We start from the raw sequence: 17,947 nt of genomic DNA, 5'->3' as shown, positions 1-17,947 counted from the left end.
AATTATGCAAACAAAAATTCTGAAATGGTCAGCGAATAAAGGCTTTATTTATTTATATTCAGTAGTAAAATTTTAAAATTTAATTTTAATTTAAATACTAGATAAATAAATCAACTTCACGCTGTTTCCCACACACAGCAGGGTAGGCAGAGGGAACCTAGTGTAACACTCTGTTACACTAGGTTCCCCACTTTCTGCCGAATTCTGGAGGCATTGCGTGTTGAGTGGCAGAACTCAACTCCGCGCTTTACCTCGACACCAGAGCGAAGAAATGAAAATATTAATTTAAATAAATATTTCATCTCCTCGAGTGGGGATTGAACCCATAACCATCTGGTTTTTACCTCAAGTTTGGTCTCAAGTTTCATCCAATTTTAAACCATAATATTTTGCTATTACGTGTCAGTTTCGCGTTTATGTTTTATTTTTTGTATTTTTAAATTTCTTTTTCCATTCTGTAAGTGTAAAATTACTCTTTTTGAATGTATTTTGTGTGTAAATTTTTTGTTTTCACTTAATTTGGAATTTTAATTTCACTCCGTAATGAAATATATCAAATATTATTAAAAAACGATCAGCGAAAAAACTATATAAAATTCTACATATTAAGAATATATAATATAATAAAGTGTATATAAAAAAAATATATAAAAATAATTGTATATAAAATAAATTAATAAATGATTACATTTTAGTAGCAAGATATTGTAATTTAACCTAAAACGTTTTCAATCATAACTATAAAAGTAATCGTATTAAACTTCCAACTGCTTATGAAACATTTGTAACTAGCTACAGAAATAACTAGTTTCTGAAACTAGCTACGCGTAACCCCGAAACTAGTGATCACCGGTTATGCTTAAAAGACGTTACGGCCCATGTCTACAGTGAGGACAAGTCCTTTTATATATATATAGAAGAAGAAGAAGATAGTATTTTATTTGCCTAAGTTTGTATCTTCCAGTCCAGAGGTCGCTTTGGAATTTAATATTTCGGTTCAGATCAATAGATGCCGCTACAAAATAAAAACGAGAAATATTATTCTATTTATTTTTTAACGATATATATTTGTAATCTCTATATATAATAAAAGGATAAAAAAGTCGATAAATTACTTAAAATAACGATAACTACTGGATGGAAGTAAATTAATTTTGGCATGGTTATAGCTCAAATCTCTCAAAATCTGCAAGCTGAAGTGGCAATATGCAGGCCATATTGTCAGGAGCACCGACAACCAAGAGGGGAGAAAGGTGCTCGAATGGTGACCACATCTCGGCAAAAGGAGTACAGGCCGCCGTCCAACCAGGGTGATGACCCAAGGAATACAGTGGGAATTCGCTGAATTCAAAGGGTGCAGGACCGGACAGAATGGCAAGCATTAGAGGAGGACTACGTCCAGCAGTGGACTTTGAAAGGTTGATGGATGGATGGATGGATGGATGGATGGATGGCTGGATGGCTGGATGGATGGATGGATGGATGGCTGGATGGATGGATGGATGGATGGATGGATGGATAGATAGCTCAAAGCCTGAAGTAACTTATAAAATATTTTTCATCATGCTGCTGTTGCCATTGTACCTCTTGTTACCATCCTTCAACAAGCAGTTCATATACATTCCATTCTTGAGACCTAAAACATATAAATACATTAAATAATTATTATTTCTAGCTTTCTAGTCATCACATATGGATATTGTAAATGGGTTATAAAAAATATTTACCAGTTTAATAGGAACCAATTTCAGTAAAATGTTTCTTTCTTAATTATCATATTGTACAGGATATGTTCTTCGAGCCCTAATAATAGATTTTCCACATGGAAAGCAGCCACTCTTATATCCAAATGCAGGCAAAGGTAAATTTCTTTCTTGTGTCATTGTTTGCTTGATTTGTTAATAGTTCAAAGCATGCAGTACAAATAATGCTTCCTGAAGGCAGCTGAAATAAGAATATTTTATTTAAAAAATTAAGAATAATTTAACCATCTATACTAATATAATAAAGCGGAAGAGTTTGTTTGTTTGTTTGTTTGTTAGAACGCTAAGATCTCTGGATCTACTGGTCTGATTTACTTTGTTTTTGTTTTGTATGAAAGCTGCATTCTTCAGAAGTGCAATAGGCTATATAATATTACATTACACATATGTACTAATAAATGAAAATACTTTCTAATTTGACATGCAATTTATTCTGCCATGTTAATAACAACCGCCGTTGCTAAGCACCAGTTTGCAAAGTTTCTTTGTTGTTTTAAGAAAACGTCACCCAAAATTAACTTATATTTTGATATTCATCCTTATAAAAATAAATATGTTATATAATATTTAATAAATACTCTTATAGTTCAAGCAGGCATAGCCGCGTCCGGGTCCACTGGTATTTTAATAATATGAGGGCCATACCTTTTTAGAACAGAAAAACATAATTCTTATTTTCTAAAATGAAGAATTAATTAGAAATAAACAAGTAATATTGTTGTTCAAGAGAGTTAATTAAGATAAGCTCTCCTGTGTAGGAGTTATCCATAACTGTAATTTGTTGACTGAACCACGCGCTTGTTCCAAAGGATGCCTCTGTGGGTTTCTAGGTATCAAGAAAGAACAATTGATACACCGAATTCACTTGTCGAATGTTCTATGCGGCGATTCCTCATTCGATGTATTTGACATTCTCAGGGTTAATTCAACAAGAAGTTCATACAAATTCTCAATAACACAAAGGAGCACACGCACAGCACAGCACAGCACAGCACTACACGAACACGGTTTTGACATAACACACGAACTAAATAAAGACATCAATAAAGACTCAGTTTATTTTGCCGGCGAAGAGTACATAACACAGTACAACTACAACTCGATCGACAAAAACAAACCAAAATAAACAATGGCGGCGGGGGCGGCGGGGGCGGCGGCAGGTACGGGAGCGGATGATCATTAGTATTAGTCATCATATTGCAATGGCGTAAGCCATAGGGATGCAAATTGCACATTAAGTATCTTAAATACATATTGCACATAAGTTAATAAAAAAAATACCTTTCTATAAATTTTATTTGCTCTGATAATATAAATTTATTTTTAAGGATTCTGCTATTTGCTGAGCAGTACTGTTTCTATTATCATACTGTAACCAAAACTTTAATCTATGTATTTTTTTTTAATATAAGCTTTCCAAACATGTATTAATGATGTCGAAACATATGATAGTAACAACAGTTAGTTATACTAATTATAATCATAATATAACTTGTAAATAGTACTGATTGCTTTTTAAGAAGTTGTTTCAATTATTTACTTATTAATATGGTATCTCGCTCTAGTAATAAATAATATAATAAGTTATTGTTATTATAGTCCTAAAAATAAAAATGAGTTCATTCAATATACATGTTTATTTTTTAATCTACAAAGTGTCTTGTTTGCTGTGTAATATGTGGGTTGTGTACAAGTGCTAGTACTAATTATCTAAAAAAATATAACCAGAATTACTTTCTGAGCATTGTGCAGGTAGTGTAAGTTATGTATTGTATTGTTATGCAAAATAAATGTACTCTTATTTACCAACAAATTATTTATTTTTGACATTTTTAACGTGTTATTCCACACTTAGGTATTAACAGGTTATTTGTTGATGAGTTAAGTATATTGTGTTGACTGTGCAGAAGGGCTCGTTTGCAAAATTTTCTGCTCCAGAATTGTCACAGGGAAGCGATTAGTTTTCTGGTTTATCACATTTTATTTCAGTTCTCTTTTTCTCTCCTGTAATATTAGGAATATTATATTCCGTTATATACTGAAACAAGAATTAATATAATTAAATAAATATTTTACTCAAAATGAAATATTAGTTGAACAAATGTTCGTGTTTTTATATGTACCTGGTTTTCTGAGTCAAATTCATTTGAGACGACTATGATCACCAGTTGGTGTTTTGCCTACTACATTCACCTTTCTTCCACCTGCTTTTAACTACTACTTTCTTTCGATGTGTTGCTTCGTTGCCGACATTTTTATAATACCCCATTGGGCTTTACTTTGTGGCAGAGTTTTTGGTGTATTAGCCATATTGTTAAAACTAAAACATTAAGTAATGTTAAAATAAATCACTATTTACACGAAACACTTCATTTTATTATTCTAATTCATCTTATGAAGTACCTATGCTTAAAGTACAGTTTAGTGCTAAAATAAAATGCTGTTATGAATACCATTTTTTGACGTTTTGCTTATAGTGAGCTTAAAGAACATTTTAATTTTTTCATAACTTTTTATGAATAAGACCGTAAGGATGTAGGTCCTCATAACTAATCTTACGGCAATAAACCGGAGAAATGAAAAATGACAAAGGGTTAAAATAATTTTATTAAGAATTTTAACCAAATCAAATATTGTAAAAAAATTGTGCGTAGCCCCTAAACAGTGTACTTTATTTATTTAATTATAATTATTCTATCTCAATAGAGACAATATTCAGAGACTATAGAGTTCTACAGATGTCGCCACTTGTTTGACATTTGTGCGATGTGGTGACGTATGACGTAGGTAAATAAAATACAAACAGTATGAGGCTTTATTTCTACAAATTGTACAACGTTATAAAAATATACATTATTGTGTGTAATTTAAGTATGCTTTTACAATAAATTCAAAATAATTTTTACTAGTACATCCAGTTTGATAAATTTGAATGTTTCTGATAAATTACAATTTTTGTAAATAAAACAAAGACTTATATACAAGACAATATTAAAACTATTGAGTAATGACAAAGTACATCATGTGTATAGTATTAAAATTATTAGACGAATTATTATTATTTAATCATACTAACAAGAGTAACATGTAAATATACTTAAATTGATAGCATTTCATAATAGAGTAAATATATAACTCGTACAAATTCTGAATAATCTTCTTTTGTTGCTTGCTGAAGCTGATTATTATTGTAACAATAATTCCGGGGAATGAAGCCTAAATAATAGAAAAAAAAGAAATATTTAACATATTCTAAAACTTGACTTTATAATAATGCAAGCATTCTACACTAAACAATTTAAGAATATATATAGTTTCAAATAGCTACACATATTTTACTCATACTGATAAGAAGGCAGGCATTCTTGGTAATTACAATAATATGCTACTAATGGACTAACTTCAATGTAAAATAAATAAAAAAATATTTATTGATAATTTATAAATAACAAACAAAGAGATATTAATAAAAAGTTACTTTTACCTTGCAGGAAATATTTCATGTTTATTTAAATACCTAGATAATGTCCTATCATGCTGAGAATGCTGTAATTCTAATAAATCTGACCTTATCAGTGAATACCCTAAAAAAATAACAACAACAAAATTATTATGATTTTCATCATAAGTAATCTTTATGAATTTTATTTACTTTAAGATGTACATTTTGAAAACAATGATTACTAACTGTAATCTTATAGAAGTATCTATATTCTACACAGTTAAAATAAAAAAAGAAATACATGTTTGTTGTAATACGTAGTACATACCAATTATGTTGTCTTCAGTAAGATAGTAAGAGAAAATATTAAGAGTATGGAGTTTTGTCGCCATCAATGTACTTAGGTTTAGGATTGTCCAAAAGATTTTGTTTCTATTTTACAATACTTAAAAAATGCATTGACTACACTAAACACCTGTCAAATAACACACCTGTCATCTTTAATTGTATTGTGTAAAACGAACATATTACCTCTGAGGCGCCATCTTGTATTTAAAAACTGAACTGCTTGCAACATCGCAGTAACAAATTAATACTTGAATAGATACTACAAAATTTCGATATTATGGTAATAGAGGGCAATGAATCAAATATAAAAAAATAATAATACGGAATATTTTGATAATTCTATTAAATGATTTCAAACTATAAAATATAATTATTAAAAAAACATAAATTAAATTAAAAAAAAAACTAGTAATACTATTGAACTCGATACGAAAATGCCATAATGATGCCATAATTAATAATAATTGTTTTATGGCTTTGAGCGTGTATATAATAAAATTCCGCAGTGTATTCTAGGTTTGCCACTTCCAAAATTTAAAATATCAGTAAAAAAAAAATTCTGACTATTAAAGCTTATTACAGTGTTCAAGAATATTTAGAGGACAAACATGTATGGAATTAATGTTTATTGAATATCGCGCAGGATAGCTGCCAGCAAATGTAATAGTAAAATATACCATTGACTTTGAAAAGAGCAACTGTTGAGTTTCTTGCCGGCTCTTCTTCCTTGCCGGCCTTCCGACCTGGTGGTAGCTTTTTGTTCATATGTTCATTCGACGATTCAAAAGTGCTTATAATAAGTTTATTTGAATAAATAAGATTTTTTAAATTGAATTGAATAATTTTGTTTCTGTTTAGGTTTAGGTTTAGGTTTAGGTTTAGGTTAGGTTAGGTTAGGTTGGGTTGGGTTGGGTTGGGTTAGGTTAGGTTCCCAAGGGAGTTGCTGGTCTCCTACTGGGCGCGTCCCCCGGTGGCGGATAGGGGAAACCACTCGCACTTGCGGGCGAGTGGACCGGGAATTTATTCCCGGCGCGGACCAAAACCAGCTAGGCATGGGCGTGTCTTTAGTCCATTGTTATGGACACGGCCTAGGGGAGCACACCCCGACAGAAAAGCCCCACTGTGGAACAGTAACAAACATGTCGGACAAGCAGAATTGCAATTCATTACCCCAGGAGGGTTCCGGTCTCCACGAGGCCGGGGAATCCCTCCGTGCTACGGCACGCAAGCCCCACGAATCTGGGGGGGGCCAGCCTTGCCGATATGTTGCTGGGGAAGGGCCCGAGATGGGCGGAGTAGAGGGAGTGCCTGAGAAGGGCGGAGAAGTGGGAGTGCCTGTGACAGGCGGAGTAGAGATGCCTGTGGAAGGCGGAGAGTTGCAGGAGACTGTGGAGGTGTTGGAAGAGGTGCCTCATAACAGCGGAGGTGTCCTGAAGGAAGCGAGGGTCGTGGTTGAGAGGTTGGACCTGAGCGAAGGAGTGACGATTGCGTCCGACGATGCGAGATCGAGACGTGAGTCCATCTCGTCTGCGGGAAGGTTCTGGGGGGTGCCTGGGTCGAAGGGCTCGGATACGGAGAGCCTCACCTCGGTCGATTCGCGGTCAAAGACCGTAAGGGCGTCTTTCCTGAAAGACGGAAGGAAGCGGCCCAGACGTAGGAGCGACGAATCCGGTTCTTCTGGAGAGGGAGTGTCGGACAGACCAGCGCCGAAAATCGCGGCTGGCAGGAGAGGGAAAGGACGGCCCACGACAACGGGACTATGTGAAGTGCAGGCTGAGGCCAGGAAGGCAAAATTGGAGGAACGTCGGCTTAGGGCAGAGGAAGAAGTGGCGCAAAGAACCCTAGCTGTGCAAAGCAACACAAACTTGGCTTTGTCCAGTATGTCGTTGCTCTCGGATTTGGACTTGGAGGAGTCGAGGCTAACCTCAGACCTGAAAGGTCAGGTAGCAGAAAGTCTGGCGATCATCCAAAAGGTTGCCAGCAAATCCGGAAATTTGAAGGGCACATTTACGAAGGCCCTGAAGGAGGCAGCTAAGTCTATAGCTGTGGCTGTGGACACGCTCGCTCAGCGAACAGTGACCGAGGAGGTCGCCACACTGCGAGCACACAACACCAAGCTGCAACAGGAGATGAAGGACATGCAAAGTCAGGTCAGTCTTTTACGGGCTGACCTTGATCGCAGTCGCCCACAGGAGAATAGGGGTGCGGAGCAGCAGATCCAGAAGAGACCTGGCAAACCATCTGCTAGTGAGAAGTTCGTGGCACCTGACGAGCTCACAAGGAGCATAATGATCCAAGTCGGGACCATGGTCAGTGCTCGCTTGGAAGGCTTGGAAGACAGGCTACTGCCAGCTAAGCGCTTGCGCCCGCCGCTTGCGTCAGACCAAACGCAAGCGAATGTAGCCTCAACTTCGGCAACAAGCGCGACTGAGGCCAGAGTGACCACACTCATGCCCCCCGCTAACCCAGCCCCCACGAAAGGACAAAAGCCTGCGAAAGGCAAGGGCAAGGGTAAGGGGAAGAGCAATAAGGCACAAGCGGCGAAAGCTCCCGAGCCGCGGCCTCTACCACCTGCTCCGGCAAACACTAACGAGGGGTGGAACGTCGTCGCCAAGAAGGGCAAAAAGAAGAAGGAGAAGGTTGTTCAGCAGCAGCCGAAGGGCAGGAAGGCGCGTCCAAAATCTGCGCCAAAAGCACCTAGGCTACGACCTCCTAGGTCGTCTGTGGTCGCACTAAAGCTGCAACCGGGTGCCAATAAAGAAGTCACCTACAAAGACGTCCTGACCCAGATCAAGGAGAAGGTGGTACTGGAGGATCTGGGTATCACGGACGTCAGGTTCAGAGTTGCCTCAACGGGAGCGAGGCTTCTCGAACTGCCGGGTGCCAATACCGGAGAGAAGGCGGACGTTCTCGCGCAACATCTGCGGAGCGTCCTTAATGCTGGCGATGTGCAGGTCTCGAGGCCCACCAGGTGTGCTGAGCTGCGAGTATGTGGGCTCGATGACTCTGTGACATCGGAGGAGGTGGCGGCGGCTGTGAGTCGAGCAGGTGGCTGCGACGCTAGCGCCGTTAAGGTGGGTGAGATCCGCCAAGACCGGAATGGACTAGGCACTGCCTGGGTCCGCTGCCCAGTGGCAGCAGCGAAGAAAGTGAGCGGCGGAAGGCTGTTGGTCGGCTTTGTGTCGGCACGCGTGCAGTTACTGCAGCCTCGCGTCCTGCGCTGCTTCCGTTGCCACGAGGTAGGGCATGTCGCGGCAAATTGCAGGAGTGACAAGGACCGGAGTGCACACTGCTTTAGGTGCGGGAAACCAGGGCACAAGCAAAGTGGTTGCTCTGCTTCGGCGCATTGCCCTATTTGCGAGGACGCAAATAGGCCTGCGGATCACCTGGCAGGTGGAGCAGCGTGCGCGAAGATGTGCGCTCAATCGAGGAAGCGGAGAGGTGCGGCGAGACGAACAAGCAGAAGCCGACCTGAAGCCCCGACGCAGGGCGAGGAGCTGCAGCACATGGAGCAACAATAATGGCGCTCCCCGTGCTTCAGGCGAACATCAACCACTGTGCCAGAGCCCAAGACTTATTGGTCCAAAGCCTGGTGCAGTGGTCGATTCAGGTGGCAGTCGTTGCGGAGCCTTATAGCATTCCTGCGCGTGACAACTGGGTCGCAGACAACACCGGGGTGGTAGCTCTGGTCACCCAGATCGCTGCGGGCTCTCCGCCCTTTTCACGAGTAGAGAAGGGTGCGGGATGCGTCGCGGCACATGTCGGTGACCTAGTTGTCATAGGCGTCTACTTTTCCCCCAATCGAACTCTTGCAGAGTTCGAGGAATTCCTAATCCGGTTGGGGGAAATGGTGGAAAGACACCGTGCGGCGGAGGTCTTGGTCGCAGGAGACCTGAATGCGAAATCCAGCGTATGGGGCTCCGCAAGGACGGACGTACGTGGTGCGACACTGGAGGAGTGGATTGTTGCCACCGGTTTGTCAGTTCTCAACCGGGGGACTACAAACACGTGTGTGCGAAGGCAGGGCGGGTCCGTCGTGGACATAACGTTTGCGAGCCCTGTCCTAGCGCGCCGTGTTCAGGGCTGGCGAGTGCTGAATGATGTGGAGACTCTCTCGGACCATCTCTACATCCAATATGAGATCTCCACACATTCAGCGGCGCAGTCAGCCCCCAGTCCAACTTCGGGAGAGTTCGGACCGCGGTGGCGACTTGGGTGTCTCGACAGAGAACTCCTGGAGGAGGCTGCGATAGTGCAGGCCTGGCTGCCCCAGAGCTTGGCGTCTGTGGAAGACGCTGCCACCTGGGCGCAGAGGGCTATGACGCGTATCTGCGACGCGTCTATGCCCCGTTCTAGGCACCGCCCTCAGCGGCGACAAGTGTACTGGTGGTCGGGAGAGATCGCTCAATTGCGTGTCATCTGCATTGAGGCGAGACGCCAGTACACGCACTATCGCAGGCGGGTACGCCGAGAGGAAGAGGAGGAGGAACGGCGGTACCGCACGTACGTCGAGGCGCGGAAAGCGCTACAGGAAGAAATCGGTCGTTCGAAAGCAGAATCTAACGACCGATTGATCGCGGGGATAGACGGGGATCCGTTCGGAACGCCGTATCGCATGGTGTGCGGCAAACTCCGGACGTGGGCTCCGCCCTTGACGCAGTCGCTCCAACCGGACGTTCTCCGAGGAGTGCTGACGTCGTTGTTCCCGCAGCGGGCCAATTTTACACCACCAACCATGGCCCGCCCTGTAGCGCAGGAGGAGGAAGTGGACAGTGTCGCACCACCGGTGGATGAGACGGAGCTCGAAGAAGCTTTACGCCGATCTCGGCTCAAGAGCACCGCCCCAGGCTTGGATGGCGTTCCCGGCCGGGCGCTGACTCTGGCCCTTACCATCCTTGGGCCCAGAGTGCGAGGGCTATTCTCTGCCTGTCTGGCTCAAGCCATAATTCCACAGCGGTGGAAGACAGGCAGGCTAGTCCTCATCAAGAAGGAGGGTCGCCCGGCGGATTCAGCCACCGCCTACAGGCCCATCGTGCTCTTGAGCGAGATCGCCAAGCTCTTCGAGCGTGTTGTAGCCAGGAGGCTACAACACCACTTGGAGGGGTCAGGTCCGGACCTCTCGGACCACCAGTATGGCTTCCGCAGGGGGCGATCGACGGTGGATGCCATACTGGAGGTGAAGTCCCATGCGCAGGATGCGGTGGCCCTGGGCGATGGAGTTTTGGCGGTGTCTTTAGACATCGCCAACGCTTTCAACTCCCTGCCCTGGCCCTGCATTAAGGAGGCACTTTTATACCACCGTGTGCCTCCATACCTGCGCCGCGTCATCGGGGCTTACCTGTCCAGGAGGTCTGTGACCTTTCCGGCTCCTGGAGGAGGTTGGGAGGAGTATGAGGTGTCGGCCGGTGTTCCACAAGGATCGGTGCTGGGTCCGATCCTCTGGAACATCGGATACGACTGGGTGCTGCGAGGCGGTACCCTGAGGGGGATAAAGGTCCTCTGCTACGCCGACGACACGCTGGTCTTGGCACAGCAGAGGACCTATCGGGAGGCGGCGGTCCTCGCGACCGCTGGAGTAGCGGAGATTGTCGGCCGCATAAAGCGGCTTGGTCTGGAAGTCGCCTTGAACAAGTCCGAGGCGTTATACTTCCATGCTCCTCGTAAGGGCCCACCACCTGATGCCCACATCGTCGTCGGTGGCGTCAACATAGACGTCAAAAGGAGCATGAAGTACCTCGGACTTGTTCTGGACGGTCGGTGGAGTTTTCGGGGCCACTTCACATCCTTGGCCCCGAAACTGATGAAGACAGCGGCGGCACTGGCGCGCCTTTTGCCCAATGTGGATGGGCCGAGCGCCACTAGCCGTCGGCTGTACACCGGAGTGGTCAGGTCGATGGCCCTCTACGGTGCTCCCGTCTGGGCGGACGCCCTGGATCGGCACAACATCACCCTGCTGCGACGTGCGCAGAGGGTGATGGCCATCCGGGCGATACGGGGGTACCGGACCATCTCCGGTGAGGTGGCGTGCGTGCTGGCTGGAGTCATGCCGTGGGATCTGGATGCTCTGTCTCTGGCGTCGGTCTATTGCCGGCGTCGAGGCCTAGCGTCCGGGGAACCGGCAAGCCAGGCACGCACTGAGGAGGTGCGGGTAGCCGCAATGGAGTTGTGGGAAACTCGGCTGGCAACACCAACTGCCGGCCTGAGGACGATCGAGGCTGTTCGTCCAGTGTTCCGCCAGTGGTTAGCGCGGCGTCACGGCGTCCTAACCTTCCGCATGACACAGGTGCTCACGGGGCATGGCTGCTTCGGGGGTTACCTGTGTCGGATCGCCGGGAGGGAGCCCGACGCTCGCTGCCACCACTGCGACGACTGCCTCGATGAGACGGCCCAGCACACGTTGGAGGTGTGCTCAGCCTGGGCGTCTCAACGTCGCGCTTTGCGCGACGTCATAGGGGACGACCTTTCCCTGCCGGCCGTGGTCAAGGCTATGGCCGGCAGCGAGACGTCGTGGGATGCGGTCTCATCCTTCTGCGAGGCAGTGGTGCTCGAGAAGGAGTCGGCGGAACGGGCGAGGGAGGCTTTTGCCGAAGTCGCCATCCGCCGTAAGAGACCGGGTCGCCGGAGGGCGGCACACGATCGCCGCCTTCCGCCCTAATGTGCCAGAGGGCGGTCGGCTTGGGGAAGCTGACCGCCTACCAACCTGGCCCGAGTAGGCGCGCGCAGGTTGCTCCCGCGCGCTACTCCGAGCAGGCCGTCGAGGGTGCCCACACACCCTTGACTCCGCGACGTGCCTTGCAGGCTCCCGCCGCCGCGTTTCGCGGAAGACTCACGTCCCCGTGTCTCGCGGCCAGAGGCGGTCGAGGAGGAGCACCGTGAGGTTTTAGTGGGTATTGGGATTGGCCTTCAGTCGGTCCACGAGTCCCACATAACCCGCTCGAGTCCCCACTCGGGCCGGTATCCGTAAAAGGATTTCCTCACGTTAAAAAAAAAAAAAAAAAAAAAAAAAAAAAAAAAAAAAAAAAAAAAAAAAAGGGTTAGGTTAGGTTAGGTTGCAGGACCGGGCGCTAACTCTGGCCCTGAACACCTTAGGGCCCAGAGTGCGAGGACTATTCACTGCCTGTCTGGCTCAAGCCATAATTCCACAGCGGTGGAAGACAGGCAGGTTAGTCCTCATCAAGAAGGAGGGTCGCCCGGCGGATTCAGCCTCCGCCTACAGGCCCATCGTGCTCTTGAGCGAGATCGCCAAGCTCTTCGAGCGTGTTGTAGCCAGGAGGCTACAACACCATTTGGAGGGGACAGGTCCGGACCTCTCGGACCACCAGTATGGCTTCCGTAGGGGGCGATCGACGGTGGATGCCATACTGGAGGTAAAGTCCTATGCGCAGGATGCGGTGGCCCGAGGCGATGGAGTCTTGGCGGTGTCTTTAGACATCGCCAACGCCTTTAACTCCCTGCCATGGCCCTGCATAAAGGAGGCACTGTTATACCATCGTGTGCCTCCATACCTGCGCCGCGCCATCGGGGCTTACCTGTCCGGAAGGTCTGTGACCTTTCCGGCTCCTGGAGGAGGTTGGGAGGAGTTTGTTGTGTCGGCCGGTGTTCCACAAGGATCGGTGCTGGGTCCGATCCTCTGGAACATCGGGTACGACTGGGTGCTGCGGGGCGGCACCCTGAGGGGGATAAAGGTCCTCTGTTACGCCGACGACACGCTGGTCTTGGCGCAGCAGAGGACCTATCGGGAGGCGGCGGTCCTCGCGACGGCTGGAGTGGCGGAGGTTGTCGGCCGCATAAAGCGGCTGGGCTTAGAGGTCTCCCTCAACAAGTCCGAGGCAATCTACTTCCATGCTCCTCGAAAGGGCCCACCGGCAGATGCCCACATCATCGTCGGTGGCGTCAAGATTGACGTTGCCCGGAGCATGAAGTACCTCGGACTTGTTCTGGATGGTCGGTGGAGTTTTCGGGGCCACTTTACATCTTTGGCCCCGAAACTGTTGAAGACAGCGGCGGCACTGGCGCGCCTTTTGCCCAATGTGGATGGGCCGAGCGCCTCTAGCCGTCGGCTGTACACCGGAGTGGTCAGATCGATGGCGCTCTACGGTGCTCCCGTATGGGCGGACGCCCTGGACCGGCACAACATCACTCTGCTGCGACGTGCGCAGAGGGTGATGGCCATCCGGGCGATACGGGGGTACCGGACCATCTCCGGTGAAGTGGCGTGCGTGCTGGCTGGAGTCATGCCGTGGGATCTGGATGCTCTGTCTCTGGCGTCGGTCTATTGCCGGCGTCGAGGCCTAGTGTCCGGGGAACCGGCAAGCCAAGCACGCACTGAGGAGGCGCGGGAAGCCGCGGTTAAAATGTGGGAAACTCGGCTGGCAACACCATCTGCCGGCCTGAGGACGATCGAGGCTGTTCGTCCAGTGTTCCGCCAGTGGTTAGCGCGGCGTCACGGCGTCCTAACCTTCCGCATGACACAGGTGCTCACGGGGCATGGCTGCTTCGGGAGTTACCTGTGTCGGATCGCCGGAAGGGAGCCCGACGCTCGCTGCCACCACTGCGGCGACTGCCTCGATGAGACGGCCCAGCACACGTTGGAGGTGTGCTCAGCCTGGGCGTCTCAACGTCGCGCTTTGCGCGACGTCATAGGGGACGACCTTTCCCTGCCGGCCGTGGTCAAGGCTATGGCCGGCAGCGAGACGTCGTGGGACGCGGTCTCATCCTTCTGCGAGGCAGTGGTGCTCGAGAAGGAGTCGGCGGAACGAGCGAGGGAGGCTTTTGCCGAAGTCGCCATCCGCCGTAGGAGACCGGGTCGCCGGAGGGCGGCACACGACCGCCGCCTTCCGCCCTAATGTGCCAGAGGGCGGTCAGCTTGGGGAAGCTGGCCGCCTACCAACCTGGCCCGAGTAGGCGCGCGCAGGTTGCTCCCGCGCGCTACTCCGAGCAGGCCGTCGAGGGTGCCCACACACCCTTGACTCCGCGACGTGCCTAGCAGGCTCCCGCCGCCGCGTTTCGTGGACGATTATAGTCCCCGCGTCTCGCGGCCAGTGGCGGTCGAGGAGGAGCACCGTGAGGTTTTAGTGGGTATTGGGATTGGCCTTCAGCCGGTCCACGAGTCCCACATAACCCGCTCGAGTCCCCACTCGGGCCGGTATCCGTAAAAGGATTTCCTCACGATAAAAAAAAAAAAAAAAAAAAAAAAAAAGGTTAGGTTGCAGGAGCTGGAGTCATGCCGTGGGATCTGGATGCTCTGTCTCTGGCGTCGGTCTATTGCCGGCGTCGAGGCCTAGTGTCCGGGGAACCGGCAAGCCAAGCACGCACTGAGGAGGCGCGGGAAGCCGCAGTTAAAATGTGGGAAACTCGGCTGGCAACACCATCTGCCGGCCTGAGGACGATCGAGGCTGTTCGTCCAGTGTTCCGCCAGTGGTTAGCGCGACGTCACGGCGTCCTAACCTTCCGCATGACACAGGTGCTCACGGGGCATGGCTGCTTCGGGGGTTACCTGTGTCGGATCGCCGGAAGGGAGCCCGACGCTCGCTGCCACCACTGCGACGACTGCCTCGATGAGACGGCCCAGCACACGTTGGAGGTGTGCTCTGCCTGGGCGTCTCAACGTCGCGCTTTGCGCGACGTCATAGGGGACGACCTTTCCCTGCCGGCCGTGGTCAAGGCTATGGCCGGCAGCGAGACGTCGTGGGACGCGGTCTCATCCTTCTGCGAGGCAGTGGTGCTCGAGAAGGAGTCGGCGGAACGGGCGAGGGAGGCTTTTGCCGAAGTCGCCATCCGCCGTAAGAGACCGGGTCGCCGGAGGGCGGCACACGACCGCCGCCTTCCGCCCTAATGTGCCAGAGGGCGGTCAGCTTGGGGAAGCTGGCCGCCTACCAACCTGGCCCGAGTAGGCGCGCGCAGGTTGCTCCCGCGCGCTACTCCGAGCAGGCCGTCGAGGGTGCCCACACACCCTTGACTCCGCGACGTGCCTAGCAGGCTCCCGCCGCCGCGATTCGTGGACGATTCTAGTCCCCGCGTCTCGCGGCCAGTGGCGGTCGAGGAGGAGCACCGTGAGGTTTTAGTGGGTATTGGGATCGGCCTTCAGCCGGTCCACGAGTCCCACATAACCCGCTCGAGTCCCCACTCGGGCCGGTATCCGTAAAAGGATTTCCTCACGATAAAAAAAAAAAAAAAAAAAAAAAAAAAAAAGGTTAGGTTGCAGGAGGAGACCAGTATGGCTTCCGCAGTGGGCGCTCGACGGTGGATGCCATACTGAGGGTGAAGTCCCATGCGCAGGATGCGGTGGCCCTGGGCGATGGAGTCTTGGCGGTGTCTTTAGACATCGCCAACGCTTTCAACTCCCTGCCCTGGCCCTGCATTGAGGAGGCACTTGTCTATCACCGAGTGCCACCATACCTGCGCCGCGTCATCGGGGCTTACCTGTCCGGGAGGTCTGTGACGTTTCCGGCTCCTGGAGGAGGATGGGAGGAATATGAAGTGTCGTGCGGTGTTCCACAGGGCTCGGTTCTCGGGCCACTCCTGTGGAACATCGGGTACGACTGGGTGTTGAGAGGCGACACCCTACGAGGAGTTGGAGTCCTCTGCTACGCCGACGACACGCTGGTCTTGGCGCAGCAGAGGACTTATCGCGAGGCAGCAGTGCTCGCGACGGCCGGAGTGGCCGACGTCGTCGGCCGAATTAGAAGGCTGGGCCTGGAGGTTGCCCTGAACAAGTCCGAGGCGTTATACTTCCATGCTCCTCGAAAGGGCCCACCGGCAGATGCCCACATCGTCGTCGGTGGCGTCCGAATCGACGTCAAGAGGAGTATGAAGTACCTCGGACTTGTTCTAGACGGTCGGTGGAGTTTCCGGGGCCATTTTACATCCTTGGCCCCGAAACTGTTGAAGACAGCGGCGGCATTGGCGCGCCTTTTGCCCAACGTCGATGGGCCGAGCGCCTCTAGCCGTCGGCTGTACACCGGAGTGGTCCGATCGATGGCGCTCTATGGTGCTCCCGTATGGGCGGACGCCCTGGATCGGCACAACATCACCCTGCTGCGACGTGCGCAGAGGGTGATGGCCATCCGGGCGATACGGGGGTACCGGACCATCTCCGGTGAGGTGGCGTGCGTGCTGGCTGGAGTCATGCCGTGGGATCTGGATGCTCTGTCCCTGGCGTCGGTCTATTGCCGGCGTCGGGGCCTAGTGTCCGGGGAACCGGCAAGCCAGGCACGCACTGAGGAGGAGCGGGAAACCGCGATTGAGTTGTGGGAATCCCGGCTGGCGACACCATCTGCCGGCCGGTTGACGATCGAGGCGGTTCGTCCAGTATTCCGCCAGTGGTTAGCGCGGCGTCACGGCGTCCTAACCTTCCGCACGACGCAGGTGCTCACGGGGCATGGTTGCTTCGGGGGTTACCTGTGTCGGATCGCTGGGAGGGAGCCCGACGCTCGCTGCCACCACTGTGACGACTGCCTCGACGAGACGGCCCAGCACACGTTGGAGGTGTGCACAGCCTGGGCGTCTCAACGTCGCGCTTTGCGCGACGTCATCGGGGACGACCTTTCCCTGCCGGCCGTGGTCAAGGCCATGGCCGGCAGCGAGATGTCGTGGGACGCGGTTTCATCCTTCTGCGAGGCAGTGGTGCTCGAGAAGGAGTCGGCGGAACGGGCGAGGGAGGCTTTTGCCGAAGTCGCCATCCGCCGTAAGAGACCGGGTCGCCGGAGGGCGGCACACGACCGCCGCCTTCCGCCCTAATGTGCCAGAGGGCGGTCTGCTTGGGGAAGCTGGCCGCCTAACAACCTGGCCTGAGTAGGCGCGCGCAGGTCGCTCCCGCGCGCTACTCCGAGCAGGCCGTCGAGGGTGCCCACACACCCTTGACTCCGCGACGTGCCTAGCAGGCTCCCGCCGCCGCGATTCGTGGACGATTCTAGTCCCCGCGTCTCGCGGCCAGTGGCGGTCGAGGAGGAGCACCGTGAGGTTTTAGTGGGTATTGGGATTGGCCTTCAGCCGGTCCACGAGTCCCACATAACCCGCCCGAGTCCCCACTCGGGCCGGTATCCGTAAAAGGATTTCCTCACGATAAAAAAAAAAAAAAAAAAAAAAAAAAAAAAAAAAAAAAAAAAAAAAAAAGGTTGCAGGAGGAGGGGTGCTTGGTCGGATAACCTCCTCGTGTGTTCGCTCGCTGTTGGCCCTTTCTCGAATGCTTGTTATTCGGGGGGGACGAACAGTGTTGCGGGCCGGTGCACCCTGGGCGGCTAGTAATTGGTGCCCACAGGATTCGTCCTTGGGTAATGATTGCTAGCTGGCTAATAATCCGACGTGGTTCTCCGCGTGTCCTCTGTCATGCAGAGGACACAGTGTGAGGAACCGGAGGGCGCGCGTGGTGTGTACTTACCCTACCGCCACGCAG

General features: G+C 50.0%; 1 long non-coding RNA gene across 10 annotated transcripts; it reads right to left on the bottom strand.

Moving 5' to 3' along the window:
* Positions 1 to 892: 892 nt before the first annotated feature.
* Positions 893 to 5,773, bottom strand: LOC146535007 (uncharacterized). Of its 10 annotated transcripts, none has more exons than XR_014878297.1 (7): positions 5,534 to 5,773; positions 5,248 to 5,347; positions 4,217 to 4,979; positions 3,887 to 4,083; positions 3,570 to 3,801; positions 1,728 to 1,944; positions 1,031 to 1,636 (listed from the first exon to the last, which is right to left on the bottom strand). It is a non-coding gene; the product is annotated as an uncharacterized LOC146535007 (long non-coding RNA). The 10 variants fall into 10 exon arrangements; XR_014878296.1 differs by having other exon boundaries at positions 4,167 to 4,979; positions 5,534 to 5,730; XR_014878299.1 differs by lacking the exons at positions 3,570 to 3,801; positions 3,887 to 4,083; positions 4,217 to 4,979; positions 5,248 to 5,347; positions 5,534 to 5,773 and adding exons at positions 893 to 1,015; positions 2,342 to 2,933 and having other exon boundaries at positions 1,116 to 1,636.
* Positions 5,774 to 17,947: the final 12,174 nt, after the last annotated feature.

This window comes from Heliconius melpomene, chromosome 10 (assembly GCF_056956725.1).
Source record: "Heliconius melpomene rosina isolate 202511_hmr_F chromosome 10, ASM5695672v1, whole genome shotgun sequence".
NCBI classification, from domain to species: domain Eukaryota; kingdom Metazoa; phylum Arthropoda; class Insecta; order Lepidoptera; family Nymphalidae; genus Heliconius; species Heliconius melpomene.
Note: the sequence above shows the minus strand (reverse complement) of the source record. Positions and strands in the feature narration are given on the sequence as shown.